We start from the raw sequence: 16,015 nt of genomic DNA on the forward strand, positions 1-16,015 counted from the left end.
ACAAGGTCTTGCAGGCATTGCTGGTTCTCGGAACTTCTTGGAAAACCCACAGCCTTACGAGGATGGGGGGAATCATTCTTAAACCTTCTCAGTTGGTGTCTTAAGGGTAATGGTGATTGTCAACTCAGAGCAAAGCATTGTAAGTAGTGCCAGGTGGGGCAGAAGCATCAACTCTGGATTAGGGGCCCTGAAATGAGAATGGGAAAGCAGTAGAGGCAAACTTGTATCTTCATCACAATTCTGTTGGGGACAAACCTTATCTGAGTCCTCCTTAATGGGGAGCAAAGATAAAATGCCTAACTTCTACAATGGTTATGCAAATCAAAAATTATTCAGGAGCCCTGAGATCCAAATGTCAAGAGGAAAGACAAGATACAAAAATTTAGAAGGGGGCAGAGGTAGGGATCAAAGTCAGGGAATGGAGTCAGGAGTTCAGACCAGAGAGATAGGATCGATTGGGGTAGGTTAGGATCAGATAGCAGCAGCGATCCACTGGCCTTGAGGGATCTCCCAGGGTATCAGCTACCATTTATAATTGGCTTTCAAGGTCTGGCAGGAATTTGATGAGTGGGTGGAATGGCCTTGTTGACAGGACTACGGGTGGAACAGCCATGGCAGAGTGCAACATGCACACACTGAACTCTTACTGCAAGCTGAATTGAGCCACAATTATAGATTAGTATATTTGGAACTTTAATGGAATTTTCCAAGAGAAGTCAGGGCGGGAGAGCCCTGTGCTAGTCAACAAAAATCTGTTAATTTTTTGGTAACAGAGGCTTTGGGAAATAAAGAGAATGACGGCAAAAGAGGATTTAAAGTGTCTATTTCTTACGGATCTTCTGAGCTAAAGAAGGTGGCTTTGTCACTGCCAGACAGGAGGTGCAGATGCAGCCTCACAGTCAAGCTGGGGAAGTCAGAGGTCGAGGACTCTGTATCTATCCTGCATAGCCACTAAGCTACCATGCCCACTCACTTCTGAACACATTCAAGGTGCCCTTCATGTGCTTACTATATGCCAAAAATTGTGCTAAGCACTTTTCATGCATCACTTCGTTTGACCTCAGATATCCCTATGAAGTCATTACAATGATCATTCCCATTTCACAGGTAAGTACATTGACGATCACAGAAGTGAAAGCAATTACCAAGGTCACACAGCTAGCACAAAGTGGATCTGGAATTTGAACCCAAAGCCTGTGTGAATGATTACCCCATTGACATGCTCCCTTAACCTGGTTTTAACTCTTTTAACTCCCTCAGTTACCATCTTTTATTACTTGCTTTTCCACATATGCCCTAGATGCCCACAGCTGTCATTTCAGATAGTACCCTGAATTTTACTATTATTAAAAATCAGTTTTGTTCTTTTTTATCGAGCTTGTGTGTGTGTGTGTGTTTTAAACTGGGTAGTGTAAGCAAGTGGTACAACATTTAGAAATACGAAAGAGCATATGGAAATTTCCCTTAGTCATCCCGTTCTCTTATTATGTATGATTTAGAAGCCATTTGTATTTCCTTTCTTTCATGTCCATTATCTATTTTGCTATAACATTGTTGGTATTCGGTTTAGCCTAAAGCTGCCTTCTTACATATTCTAAGTGTGGCCTAAAGGTTTCTCCACACATAGGGAACTGCAACCTAACGTGATGTGTAAACAGACTGGAACCTACTATTGGAACAAGTAGCCCAGTCTCAGCCAATCAAAGCGGCCGAGCTTCAGCCAATCACAGGCAGCTAAATGTTCAAATCGACTTCAAATAAGGCAAACGCCCAGCTGTAACCAATCTAGCCGTTTCTGTACCTCGCTTCTCTTTGCTTGTACTCATTCACATTCCTTTTTCTGTTCGTAAGTATTATCTGACCAGTGGCATCCCCGGAGTCACTCTGAACCTATTCTGGTTCTAGGTGCTACCCAATTTGCCAATCATTCTTTGTTCAATTAAACTCTGTTTAATTTGTCTAACTTTAATTTGTTAACCTTTCATTTAATTCTGCTAAAGTTAACTCGTCTTTCATTTTGTTTTCTTTTAACATTGTTTTTCCTTTTTATCGAAATGTAGATGCTTTTAATATATCGAGGATGTATTTTAAAATATATCATTTGTCCTATGCCTATGGTATGGATTGCAAATATTTTTCCCATTTTGTCTTTTGCCTTTTGGATTTGTGAAGGTGTTTTCCATGGAGAAACATGGTAGTCGAATTGATAAATTTTTAAATTTCATGAATTCTGTGACATGTCATTCTTAGACAGCTATTCTTTATTCCAAGATGATAAAACAAAATTCCTCTATTTTCCTCTATTATTTTCCTCCATTATTTTCGGATCCATCTGGAATTTTTTTAATGCAATGTGTGAGATATGGACCTAACAAGTTTTTCCCAAGGTAACTATCAATTATTCCAACGTTTATTGAATAATTTTGTTCCCCACTGATTTGAAATGCCACATTTATTCTATAGTAGATTTCTGGATACATTTAGTTTTATTTCTGAGCTTTTCACTTATTGATCTGTTTCTTGATGCACAAGTACGCTTTAAATTACTGCAGCTTAATACCAGTTTTAATACTGGTGGAGCCAGTTCCTCTCTTTCTACTGTTCCTTTTCAGATTCTCCTTGGTATTTCTAGTTGTTTATTTTTCTGTATGGATTTCAGAGTCAGTTTGTCTAGTTTTCCCCAACCCCTGTCCCCCCAAAAAATCTGTTGTTTTTTTCTATTTAAATTGCATTACATTTCCAGATTAATTTAGGGAGAAATAACATCTTTATGATATTGTCTTCCTATCCAAGAACATGATATACCTTTTTTTGTTCATTTTCCTTGGTGTCCTTTAGTAATGTTAATTTTTTCCAAAAGAATTTGCACACATCTTGTTAAGTTTATTGATGGATAATTCATCTTTTAAAATTGCTATTATAAATAATTTTTTTCTCTCCCTCATATTTCCTAATTGGATGTTGTTTTGGCGAGAAATTTACGGTCTTCATTCTGGCTGTGTTGCCTTGGGCTATCTTGGGAAACTTCACATCTGATTTGACTTGGGTTTCAGTTCCTGGCCCCAGCTTGCATGCAAAGACCAGACGCTTTGAGACAGAGATGCCCTATCCATTATACCAGGGCACCTGTAAGATGGTGCCATGGATACTAAGACAGGTTGCTGATGTTATGTATATTATAAACAACTACAAATCTGTATGCATCTAATGCCTTTTCATCCACTCCGAAATGTCCATAGCAGGGCAGAAGACAGCATATTAAAGCTTATGTTGCTTCAATCTGAGACTCTTTGGATAGACTTATCTTTGATGTCCCGACCATTGATCACCTTGAGGAAATTCAGGTAGCATTCAGTATTATGCTTTCTAAAGATGTCACACTATTTTCTCCTCAATTCATGAAAGGTAATGAGATATATCAATGTCTTCGCAGAAAAATGGGATCTTGCCCCCCGCCCCAAGAAAACCCCTCTAACTGCTTCTACAGCTAGTACTGGGATTAGTTAATGTTTGTTAGCATTCTCAACCATCGCTTATATTTAATGAGCACCTGCTATCTATGTGCCACCCTGTGCTGGGAGCTAGGACGCAAAAATGGTAAGTCATACTTCCTGCCCTAGAGGAGCTCATGGTCCAGTGAGGCAGACAGAAAGTCTCTATAATGTACTAGGATAGAATTGTGTTCCACATGCTCTGGGAATGCAGAGAAGGGGGCTGTGTAATTTGTTTGGGATTAGAAGTAATGACTTTTGAGCTGGGCCTTAAATGATGGGGGGAAGTTAGCTAGATTAGCAAGAGTAGCAGATGGTACTAATGCCCTGTAACTCTCTAATTGAGAACTTGATGTGGTGCAGGGATGTGCCTGGCTCTTGCACAGAGCAGCTGCTGGGGGAGTTAATGCTCCTAAGAGCACTTCTCAAGCAATTTTGAATGGGATTTGGTGGATAAATGCCTTAGCTTTCTCATCCCTTGTTGGGCTAGCTCCAAAATGTGTCCTACAATATCTACCAAGGTTCTCAGTGGGACTGGACCCCAATTGCCCAGCGTGGTCACCAGCTCACTAAGGCACCTTTTCCTGGCTTCCTTTCCTTCCCTGTCTCACCTGTCCATGCTCCCAGTGGCATTTTCTGGGATTTGCCTCTTAAGTAAACAATAGGCATATCTCCAAGATATTGTGGGTTCTGTTCCAGACCACTGAAATAAAGTGAGTCACATGAATATTTTGGTTCCCAGTGTATATAAAAGTTATGTTTACATTATACTGTAGTTTATTAAGGTGCAATAGAATTATGTCTAAAAAATGTATATACTTTAATTTTAAAATGTTGCTAAAAAATGTTAATGATTATCTGAGCTTTCAGCAAGTTGTAATCTTTTTGGGGTGGAGGGTCTTGTCTCCATGTTGATGGCTGCTGACTAATCAGGGTGGTGGTTCCTGAAGGTTGAGGTGGCTGTGGCAATTACTAGAAATAAGGCAACAATGACGTTTGGCACATCAATTGACTCTTCTTTCACAAAAGATTTCTCTGTAGCACGTGATGCTGTTTGATAGCATTTTACCCACAGTAGAACTTCTTTCAAAATTGGAAACTATCTTCTCAAACCCTGCTTTATCAACTAAGTTTATGTAATATTCTAAATCCTTTGTGATAATTTCAACAATGTTCACAGCTTTTTCACCAGTAGATTCCATTTCAAGAAACCACTCTCTTTGCTCATCCGTAAAAAGCAACTCCCCATCCATTCAAGTTTGATCACGAGATTGCAGCAATTCACTCACATCTTCAGGCTCTACTTCTAATTCTAGCTCTCTTGGTATTTCCACCACATCTGCAGTTACTTCCTCCACTGAAGCCTTGAATCCCTCAAAGTCATCCATGAAGACTGGAATCAACTTCTTCCAAACTCCTGTTAATGTTGACATTTTGACCTCCCATTGATCATAAATGTTTTTAATGGCATCCAGAATGATGAATACTTTCCAGAAGGTGTTCAATTTACTTTGCCCAGGTCCATCAGAGTAGTCACTATCCATAGCAGGTATAGTCTTACAAAATGTATTTCTTAAATAATGAGACTTGAAAGTAAATATTACTCCTTGATCCATGGACTGCAGAATGGATATTGTGTTAACAGGTGTGAAAACAACATTAATCTCCTTGTACATCTCCATCATAGCTCTTGTGTGGCCAGGTGCATTGTCAATGAGCAGTAGTATTTTGAAAGAAATCGTATTTTTATTTTTCTGAGTGGTAGGTCTCAACAGTGGGCTTAAAATATTCAGCACCTCATGCTGTAAACAAATGTGCTATCATCCAGGCTTTGTTGTTCCATTTGTAGAGCACAGACAGAGAGTATATTTAGCATAATTATTAAGGGCCCTGGGATTTTTTGGAATGGTCAATGAACATTGGCTTTAACTTAACGTCACCAGCTGCATTTGTCCTGGACACAAGAGTCAACCTGTCCTTTGAAACTTTGGTGCCAGGCATGGACTTCTGTCTAACTATGAAAGTACTAGATGGCATCTTCTTCCCGTAGAATGCTGTTTTGTCTACATTAAAAATCTTTTATTTAGTGTGGCCATTTCTATCAATTATCTTAGCTGGTGCGTTTAGATAACTTGCTGTAGCTTCTACATCAAAATTTGCCACTTCACTTTACACTTTTATATCCTGGAGTTGGCTTCTTTCCTTAAATCTCATGAACTAACCTCTGCTAGCTTCCAACTTATCTTCTGCTGCTTCCTCACCTCTCTCGGACTTCATAGAATTGAAGATAGGATTTTACTCTGGACTAGGCTTTGGCTTAAGGAAATGTTGTTACTGGTTTGATCTTCTATCCAGATCACCTAAACTTTCTTCATATCAACAATAAAGCTGTCTCACTTTCTTATCATTCTTGTGTTCATGGGAGTAGCACTTTAATTTCCTTCTAGAACTTTTCCTTTGCATTAATAACTTGGCTGTTTGGCACAAGAAGTCTAGCTTTTGACATGTCTCAGCTTTTGACACACCATCTTCACTAAACCTAATCATTTCTAGCTTTTGATTTAAAGTGAGAGATTTATGCTCCTTCTTTCACTTCAACACTTAGAGACCACTGTAGGGTTATTTATCAGCCTAATTTCAATATTGCTGTGTCTCAGGGAATAGAGAGGCCCAAGGACAGGGAGAAAGATGGGCTAAGAAGGAGTGGTTAGTGGAGCAGTCAGAAGACACACATTTGTCAATTAAATTAATCACCTTATATGAGTGCAGTTTGTGGTGCCCCAAAACAACTGTAATAGTAACATCAAAGATCACTGATGGGGGCACATGTTCTCAGGACCTCCTGAACTGTGTAATGTATTAAAAAAAAGATCACAGATGGTGGCCACAGATCACCATAACAGATAGAATAACAATGAAAAAGTTTGAAATATTGTGAGACTTACCAAAATGTGACACAGAGACATGAAGTGAGCACATGCTGTTGGAAAAATGGCACCAATAGATTTGGTCAACACAGGGTTGCCATAAAACCTTCAGTTCATAAAAAATGTGATATCTGCAAAGCACAATACAGCGAAGCACATAAAACAAGGTATGTCTGTGTTTGCACTCAAATCCTGGTCTCAGTCTGCTTCTGGGAAACTGAATCTGACACAGCAGGGCATGGACACAGTACATGCCAGGAAGAGGGAACAGCATCTGCGAAGGCACAGACGTCTGACAGAGGATGCGTTGTTTGGGGGATAGAAATAAGTCGAGTATGGCTGAAGAGCAGTTCAAGGAAGGCCAGAGGATGAGCTAGAAAGGTAGTATGGAGAATCATGAATGCCTTGCTAAGAAGTGGCATTATTCTCTGTGGAGGTTGGTGGGATTAGAATGGACTTTTTAAGAAGTCCCTCATATGGTTCAGTAGTGGCAGGAGTACTGTCTGGAGAGTCAGGAGAAAGAAGACCTTCTTTCACCTGCTGCTTTTGACCAAGGCTTGGAGCTCCAAGTTCCAGCTCTGTGGAGCTCTGGGGCTCAGGCCCCCACCTTGGCGAGCTACCTGCCTTCCTGCTGTGTCTGCAGCTGCCTTGTCACCTGCCAGGCTCAGCTGTTACTGGGGCTGCAGTTGCAGTTGCTGGAGGTGGGCGGAGCTCGTTCAGCCAACAGCCTGTATACACTCTTACCAGCCCTGGGGCTGCACTCTATCCCCATCAGCTGCACAGATGGAATTTTCCTTTCTGCAGCTGTGCCTTACCACTCATCACTTGCCTGTCCCCATGCGGGGTGTGGGGCTCATCTGAGGCTTCCTATTCAGGCGGTCATTGATATTCCTGTCTTGTCGGCTCCTGTCATTGGAGAAATTGGATGGTGTTTGCAGAGGAAGATGGGCAAGGACCAGGTGCTTTTCTGTCTGCCTGGATACAGAGAGGTGATATTTTTTTGGAGCAGGTTTTCCTGTGTCTTGTTTTTTTTCCTTCCTCCTTTTTTTTTTTTTTAACTTTTGTTCTTTCTTCTCCTTTTCTTTTCTTTCTCTCTTTCTTCCTCCTGCCATACCCTGGACTAGGCAGTCAAGATTCAGGGATGACTCAGACAAAATCTTTGCCCTCAGAAAGAGCCCAGTCTAATGGGGGAAATGGAACATGACCCAACAGTCACAACATTGCATGTTGAGTACTATGATTGAGTTGTTGTTTATGTTGAATGAAGAAAGAAAAAAATGAATGAATATTAGGGCGCAGAAGAGGGAGGCAGTCAGGAGGACTTCCCAGAGGTAATGGTGTCTGAGCTGCATTTGGGAGGATGGGTTAAAATCATGAGCATCTGCTAGTTGTCAGGCACCAGGCCAGGCCCTTTGAGCTCAAATCCTCATGCCAACTCTGTGAAGTGGATAGCCCTCTTTTACAGAGGAGGAAAAAAAAACCTTAGGGAAATGAGATGAATTGCCTGAGATTATAAAGCTGTGGGTGATACAATCAGGATTCCAAAACAGCTCTGTTGTTTTTCCATTGCACCACGCTGCAAGGCAGGGGAAGGTTACCCCAAGCAGAAGGAAGAGCCTGGGCAAAGGTGTGGAGGTACACTAGCGATGACACAGGGGCTGATTTTCTGGAACCCTTGGCTGCCATGCTCTGTAATCCCCAGCATGTTCCAAGTGCTCACTATGGCCTGTTGGAAAAGCAAGTGGCCAGTGAGTGTTCAACTTTTCCTCTTAAACTCGAAAATTAGAGTTTGAATCTCAGCTCTTCTGTCATTGGATGTGTGGCCTTGGGGGAGCCTCTTCCCCTCTTTGAGCTTCTGTTTCCTCATTTGTTTAAATGACAGTGTGATCCCTACCTTGTATAAATGACGTAAGAATTCAAGGCAATATATGCATTCATCATTATTATTGATCTGTTCAAGGTGACTTTAGGATTCCCAGGACGGGTTCATGATGGAGGGGTTGGCTGAATCATTAAGCAAGGAGACTTTTAGATAATTGGATGGGGGATGCCTTCTATCCACCAAGAAATGAGGGTGCTGGCAGACAGCCTACAGCCAGCCTGCTTCAAATGGACCAGATGCTATTTTGGAGATGAAAAAAGACTTTCTCTTGACACTGGCAGTGCAGGGAGAAGATAAAAATCAGGAGATAGGAATACTGACTCACTTCTGATGAGAGGGCAGGAACAGAGGGCAGGCAAGCCAGCCAGGTATCTCCAGCACTCCTGCATGCTGGCAGATCCTGCAAACATGCACATGAAGGGGAAGGGATGGGGAGAAAGTGCTCATAGGCTCCCTGGCAGAATCCTACTCATTGAGACAACAGTCAAGTGTGAGACCTTGGACTATGACTCTGTTTTCTGAGATTCCTGGAGCTGGCTGTTTTCAAGAGAAGAAATGGGGCCATCTGCTCAAAGCTAGCCCTGGTACTAAGGAAACTTTTTCTGGGGACATCTGTGTAGGAACTCATACAATGTGGTTTCGTGGGGGTGGTGGTGAGGACAATTTCTTCTCAATGTACAGATACGATAAGGGCAAGGTTAGGATTTGTTCATTTTTATTTTTCAACTTACTAACAAGTTTTCCATCCTTCTTTACTGTAAATTTGGGAAAATGATGCTGACGTCATAGGGCTGTTGCCAGGATTAGATGAGAGACCGAATGTGTAGCATGTGTCAGTGCTTAGCACATAGAGGATGCTTAATAATAGTGGTGATTACCATGATCTTATGCCATCTCACCAGTAAAGAGGAGGGCACCTCTTTCTTTTCTTTTTAAAACAAATCCTCAGATTCCCAGGAGAGATGCTATACCTATACCTTCACCTATACCTTCACAACAAAATCTTCACATAGAATCTCACAGGTCATCCTAACCTCTTTTTTTTTTTTTCTGAGGTCTCACTTTTGTCACCCAGGCTGGAGTGCAGTGGCATGATCACAGCTCACTGCAGCCTTGACCTCTCAGGCTCAAGTGATCCTCCACCTCAGCCTCCTGAGTAGCTGGGACCAACCTCTTCATTTTATATGTGAGGAAACAGACTCAAAATAAAATATTCTCCAGAATGTTACATATTAGGCTATTAAGTGATAAACCAGCGATTCAGACATATCTGTTTCCAAATCAGAACATGTTTCATTATCTTTCTTTAAAGTAACTGCTCTCATGAATATGTACCAGAAGCATACTGCCAGACTCTGTATTGGGCACTATTTATATATCATCTCATTTAATTTTCTTCAACAACTCTGCAAAGAATGACTAATTTCAATTAACAGATAAATAAACTGAGTCTCATTAAAGAAATTGCATGAGATTGCTAAGTGGCTGAGGCAGGAGATAAACCCACACGGGTCTAACTCCACAAATCTAATTGGTCCACAATCCAGGAATGGCCAGGCAGGACTGAAGGGTCGGGGGCTGCACAGTGCCTGTAAACACAGCAGCTCATTCACTGACCTCCTGTAAGTATCTCTTTCTACCGCCTGGAAGATACCTCCGTTGAACAGAAACTGTACCAGCAGTAGAGGGAAGAGGTTGCCTTCTGCATGGACTTTGTACAGAGGCCCAGCACTGTCTCTGGGGTGGATTGAATACTAAGTGAAAGGGCTGCTCTTTCATTCATCCTTGAAGCGGTTTAAAGATGCTGCTGAAAAACAACCTCTGATGAGTCTTCTGAGTTTCCCAGGTGGGGGAAACCCACTCTGTGCTGCTCACGTGTGCATAACAGAGATGCTCCTCCATCACCATGGCAACAACCAATACACCCGCATCCCACAAGAGGCCAGAGCTTCTCTGTGGGGAGCTGTGGTCCTAGCTGGGTGGGAGTAGGAGTGGGGTATACTGCGGGGGAGGGGTGTCTCATCAGCTACATTATTTTTGCTAGAGGTTAGCTTGTTTCTTGGGCAGAAATGTGTACACAAGGTCCTTGCTATATCAAGCCTCTGATGACCGCAGGACTCTGGGCAGAGGGAGATGGCTGGAACGCTTACAAGGAGGTCATGTTATTTCTCCTACAGTTTCTGATAAATGCATTTATTAGGCAAGCTGATGATGAATGGCAACTTTCTTAGCGGTCCATCAGTACATCCTAATACAAAATCTCATGGGCTTTGCAGACAGCCAGACCTGCCTTTTAGCTCTGCAAATTTTTAGTTCTAAAATCTTATGTTAGTTCGTGTAACCTCTCTGAGCCTATATTGCTTCACTGGTAAAAAGGGGATATGTAACATCTCCCTCATGGGGGATTAAATCAGATAGCACATGGGCAGTTTCCGGCATGTGGTCAGCATCTAATCAGTCGCAGTTCTTACTGTGTCTCAACAATGTCGGAAAAATAGTGACTTGGCAAGGGGACCATTTCTAACTCCCTTAAGCCAGGATAGACTTGGAATTAGAATTCACGTCGCCCATGCTTCTCTTGGGCACCCCTGTTTCTCTCTCTCTCTCTCTCCAAAACCATCTGCCAGCCTTCAGTGTTTGTTCCACAGAGGCTGCCCCTGTATTCCCTGGTTCAGCCTGGTGATATCAGGTGCTCTTTTCTCCCTGGGGGGCTCCGCCCAGAGAATCTGGCAACACTAGACCTTGGGGATCACCTAGCTCATCTCCCTCTGCTTCATTTTCCAGGCCAGATAATGGAAGCTGGGAGAGAAAAGTAAAGTGCCTTGTTCAAGGTCACCCAGGAAGGTAGAGGCCATTCATTGAAGTGGTTGTTGCATTTATTTTAGCAAGTACGACTAAGCCTGAGAGTCCCTGCAAGAAGGTCAAACTCACGCCTGTCTCAATTCTTTTGGGTGTTTAGTGTTGGGATAAGTGTGTGTGGGAAGAATCCTTTTTTCTATTTTAGTTGTAGTGGTAGTGAGCTCTGTGGTTCCCTGGGAGTCAGAAATATTAATAGCTAACATTTGCACAGGCCTTTACAACTTATAAAATACACTCATATACTTGGTCTTCTTTAGTACAATAGTCCTTCAAGATAGTTATGATAATTATCATCATTCTTTTACAAATGAGGAAACTAAGGCTAAAAATGACTCACTCAAAGTCACACAGTTAACATGAGGAAGATTTATGGGGAATTGAACTTATATTTGTGTGATTTCTAATTTTAGCAAACTGGCCCAGCTGACATGGTCACCTTTTGAGAATTAATGTCGGGGCATAGTTGTCCTCTGCCGACTCTATACCGAGGTAGAAGAAGGTATCCACAGGCTGCTATCAGCATTGTCAAGAAGGACCATCTAAATGGAGATGACAAACTCTCATCATTGGGGTCTCCAAAATGACAGGTAACAAGATGGTGTAGAAGGCAATAATGATGCCTCTTCTGGTACAGCTTTGTCCCTTTCAAAGTGCTTTCCAGATTATTTTATGAGAGGCCCAAGTCAGGCAGACACTTTCATTCTCCATTTGCATATGAGGCCCAGAGACCAGAGCAACTTGTGTAAAATTGCAATGCCAACTAGTGATGGAGCAGGACTAGGATGTACAATTTCTGAATTCCAGATTCTTTCTACTTTCCTCTATAGCAGGCGAGTCTAAATGGGGTCCCTGACCCTGGGTAGTGAGCAGGAGCCAAAGATGTCATGGTTTCCTTTCTTATTTGGGAGGAAACCCAGACAACAAGCATTTTGCCAAGTGGCTCCATGCACCAGTCTTTCCTTTAAGCTAGGTTTCTGAGCTCTGCCCTACAGAGACAAAATTGCTCCTCAGTCATGTACCCAGCCTCTCTCTCTGTGAGCTATCTCAGCTGCACTGTTGCTCAAGGGAAGAGAGAAATCAGGCGATAAAGCATTTAAATTGGTGCTTGATTTTAGCAGGATTCTTTCATCTGCAGTTGCCAGATGCTTAATTGTGTTCAAAATTCTGTGGGAAGATAAAGATTACAAAGGAAGGATCTCAAAGAGTCCTGGGCTTCTAGAACTGGAAGAGACCTCTGAGATTCTCACAGTGTGAATCTCAGTGGCTAAGTCAGTCACTGAGGGATGAAGAAAGGTGGGAGAGACCCCCTACACCGATTGCTGTGGGAGAAATGCCTTCTACCTGGAGATGACGGGAAAATGCTGGTTGGTCTCAAGAGGGAGATAGGTAGAAAATTTCATATTTTATAGACATTCCTAAGTCCAAATCCAGTTATCCCTTCATATTCCAGGTAAAAGGTAGGCGACAGAGTAATAGTGCTATGTTCTACCTGTATCGGGAACCCAGATCCACAGGTAAGGATAAGGGAAATATTGTCATTACAGCCCATTTATAATAAGACACGATGCACTGCATGTTTCTGCAGCATGCAAAAACACTTCTTGGCAAGGACTCACTGCAAGCCGGAAGATACTGATTTAAGCAGATGTGATTTACAGTTGTACTAACTAATGAAAACTTCTGATCATACACAACTGATCAATGACCACTTATGCCCAATTATATGAAAACAGTCTGTTCCTCCACAAGAATAATATTCTTATTAAAACCTACCAGAAAACAATGTAATAAATTAATGGAATATTTGATAAACATTTTTAAATGATCTTGTAGGCCTCCATGGTTTCTATGAAGGGCTCGAAAATAACATTTTAGAGAACATTCTGATCTAGCTCCCACAACTGGGTCACTTACTATGTGTTAGAGGCTTTGTAGATCATTCTGAGAAAATCAGAAGACAGAATCCCTCACCTTGAGGGGCTTGCAATCTAAAAAGAGAAGCTGGACACACACTAGCAACATAAACATATGCATAAGTACAGCCTCTCAGAGCCACCCCTACAAACACTAGAATGCATACGCCAGTGCCATGAAAAGCTCAAGAAAGACAGTGAGAAACAACACAGACAAGGTTTTTGCCTTCAAGGAGAAGATTCAAGAAGTTCAAAGGGATAGCCTTTGCTCTGGCTATCCTTTTTACCTTGGCTGCCTTCTCCATCCACTCTTTCCTGCCTGTCAGAATTCCGCCCATTTTATAAAGCCTGAGCCTTTCTTTCTCTGTGAAAATTCCTGTCCCTGAGATCTCTTCTTCCTCTGGCTCCTTTAACACTCACTGCCTGCTCTACTTTCAGGTCACTCACAGGCTGCTCTGCTACTGCTAGTTATGTGTTCACATGTTTATGAGCTGTCTTCTTAAGAACTTGGGTTTTATTCATCCCTGAATCTCCTTTACCCTCCTGTCCCTAGCATAATGGCTTGCATGTATTAGGCATGAAAACACGTCTGTTAATTGGTTGATTTTAAAAATATACGCATATACTATAAGCTTAATGGTCGGGGAAATTACTTACTGAAATATTATTTTAAAAAACCTATCACCCCCAAAATTGAAGTGACACAGTGTCTGAAATCCCTTCATTAGAGATACATGCCTCTGATGGCCGGACGTGGTGGCTCATGCCTGTAATCCCAGCACTTCGGGAGGCTGAGGCAGGCAGATCACCTGAGGTTGGGAGTTTGAGACCAGCCTGACCAACATGGAGAAACCCCATCTCTACTAAAAATACAAAATTAGCTGGGCATGGTGGTGCATGCATGTAATCCCAGCTACTCAGGAGGCTGAGGCAGGAGAAATGCTTGAACCCGGGAGGCGGAGGCTGTGGTGAGCTGAGATTGTGCCATTGCACTCCAGCCTGGGCAATAAGAGCGAAACTCCATCTCAAAAAAAAATTTTTTTTAAGAAGGGCAATAATTAAGTTTATTTAATTATGTTATTAGTGACTTATCAGTTTTATTCTCCAATAAACACAAAAACCGAGTTGGGTAAGATTACAGTTCAATTCTCAAACAACTGAGTCCTTATTACATGCCAGGTCCTGTGTTTGGTGTGAAGCCCAAAGATAACTAAGACATAATCCTGTCCTAGAAAAGCTTACATTCTAGTCACCAGAATATTGTATGATAGTTTCTTTGGGGTCTATGACAAAGCCAAGCACAGGATATGGAACACTTAGCCTGCCCTGGAGGATTGACGAAAGGCTTCCTGGAGGAGCCATCAACTTACATACCTTCTCCATGCCTTCTCTGGTTGCCTGCCTGCCTGCCTTCTTCACTTTTCTACTGGTAAACATAGCTGCCTCAAGATCCACCTCAAATGTCACCTCCTCTGAGAGGCCTTCCTAAGCCTCAGAGGCAGAATGAGTCCCTCCCTCCTTAGGCCTCCTAACCCTCTTTGCCCAACTGTATGATAGCATTTCTCACATCTTATGTGGTTCCTGTGTCTATCCTCCCTCCATCCCCCAGCCCACATAGATCATGAACTTGCAATAGACAAGAGCCACTTCCCATTCATTTCAGCCTTTCCAGCTCTTTCCACTGTGCCAAGCATGTAGTAGATAGGAAGACCACTGTGTTATTATAGTTGACTGGAGACTTCTCTGATAGCACCGGCTCAGAGCTGGATTGTGTATCTCTAGGCCTGAGTTCAGTGCCAGCTGGGATATAGGAAGCAAGAACTGCCCGCCAACATTAGTGACAAGCCACTCCCTGACTCCATTCAGCCCAGTACATACTTACTGAGAACCAATTGAAAAAAGAATTCAGGCATCACTACTGGAATACCTACTGCTGTGTACCAGATGCTTTACATACATGATCTCATTTACTCCATGTAACAACTCTGAAAAGGGTTACTTATTCCTTTTTATCAGCTAAGGAGAGAGGCTCACAGGGGTTATTGATCCAGGGTCACATATCACCCGGGGTGGTCTGCTGCAAAGTCTATCTGCTGTGTCCTGCTCCGTTACAACACAAGGGAAAGTATATCTAATGAGAGATGAAAACTAAAGGTCCAAGAGTCACGCAAGATTTAGAGTGCACATGGGAAGGTGGCCATCAGAAATGTCTTCACAGAGGTGAAGGCAACGAATAAAATGGAAAAAACAAGTAGAAAGATCTTGAAGAGATGTCCTTCTTGGTATAGCACTGGATGCATCAATGCATGCTAGGAAAGAAACACGGTGGGGTTGGGGGATCCTTAGATATCCCTCTTGGGGTGGAGACCATGTCTCCAGTCTTCTCTTGGTTTTCTCTCACTGGTCAGTGAGGAGGGGGAGAGAAGTACATACTGTTGTTGTCCCTAGAAGTGCAGGAGTGAAAACACACCCCACCCCTCCTTCCATGACAGAGTAGAGGATCTGTTTCTCCCCTTTCCTCTCCCTCGCCTTGGAGTAAGGAGGCTGCCTTCCTCCCTAGAAGAGGTATTTCTTTTTTGTCTCACCATAGGGTGTGTGTGTGTGTGTGTGTTAGTAACAGCGGATTATTCCCTTCCCCCTCTTCTGGGGGCTGGGGAGATGACATCTTTCTCCCCAGCGTTGGGAAAGGAGGTGGTTCTTTTCCTCCTCACTACAGGGTGTTCGTGCTTGTGTGCGTGTGTGCGCGCGTGATTGGGATGACTCCTTTCGTTCTCACCTCCGCATAGGGAGGCTGACACCTCTTATCCTTCCAAAAGGAGTGGGGTCGGTTTCCTTCGCCTCCATTTCAGCTGGGACACGGCTCTTTTTCTCTCCAACCAAAAAGATGGTGGGGCCTCTGGTTCCTTTTCCTTCCCCTGGGGAGAAGGCCTGGCTCCCACGCCC

Source organism: Pan paniscus, chromosome 2, assembly GCF_029289425.2.
Source record: "Pan paniscus chromosome 2, NHGRI_mPanPan1-v2.0_pri, whole genome shotgun sequence".
Classification (NCBI taxonomy): domain Eukaryota; kingdom Metazoa; phylum Chordata; class Mammalia; order Primates; family Hominidae; genus Pan; species Pan paniscus.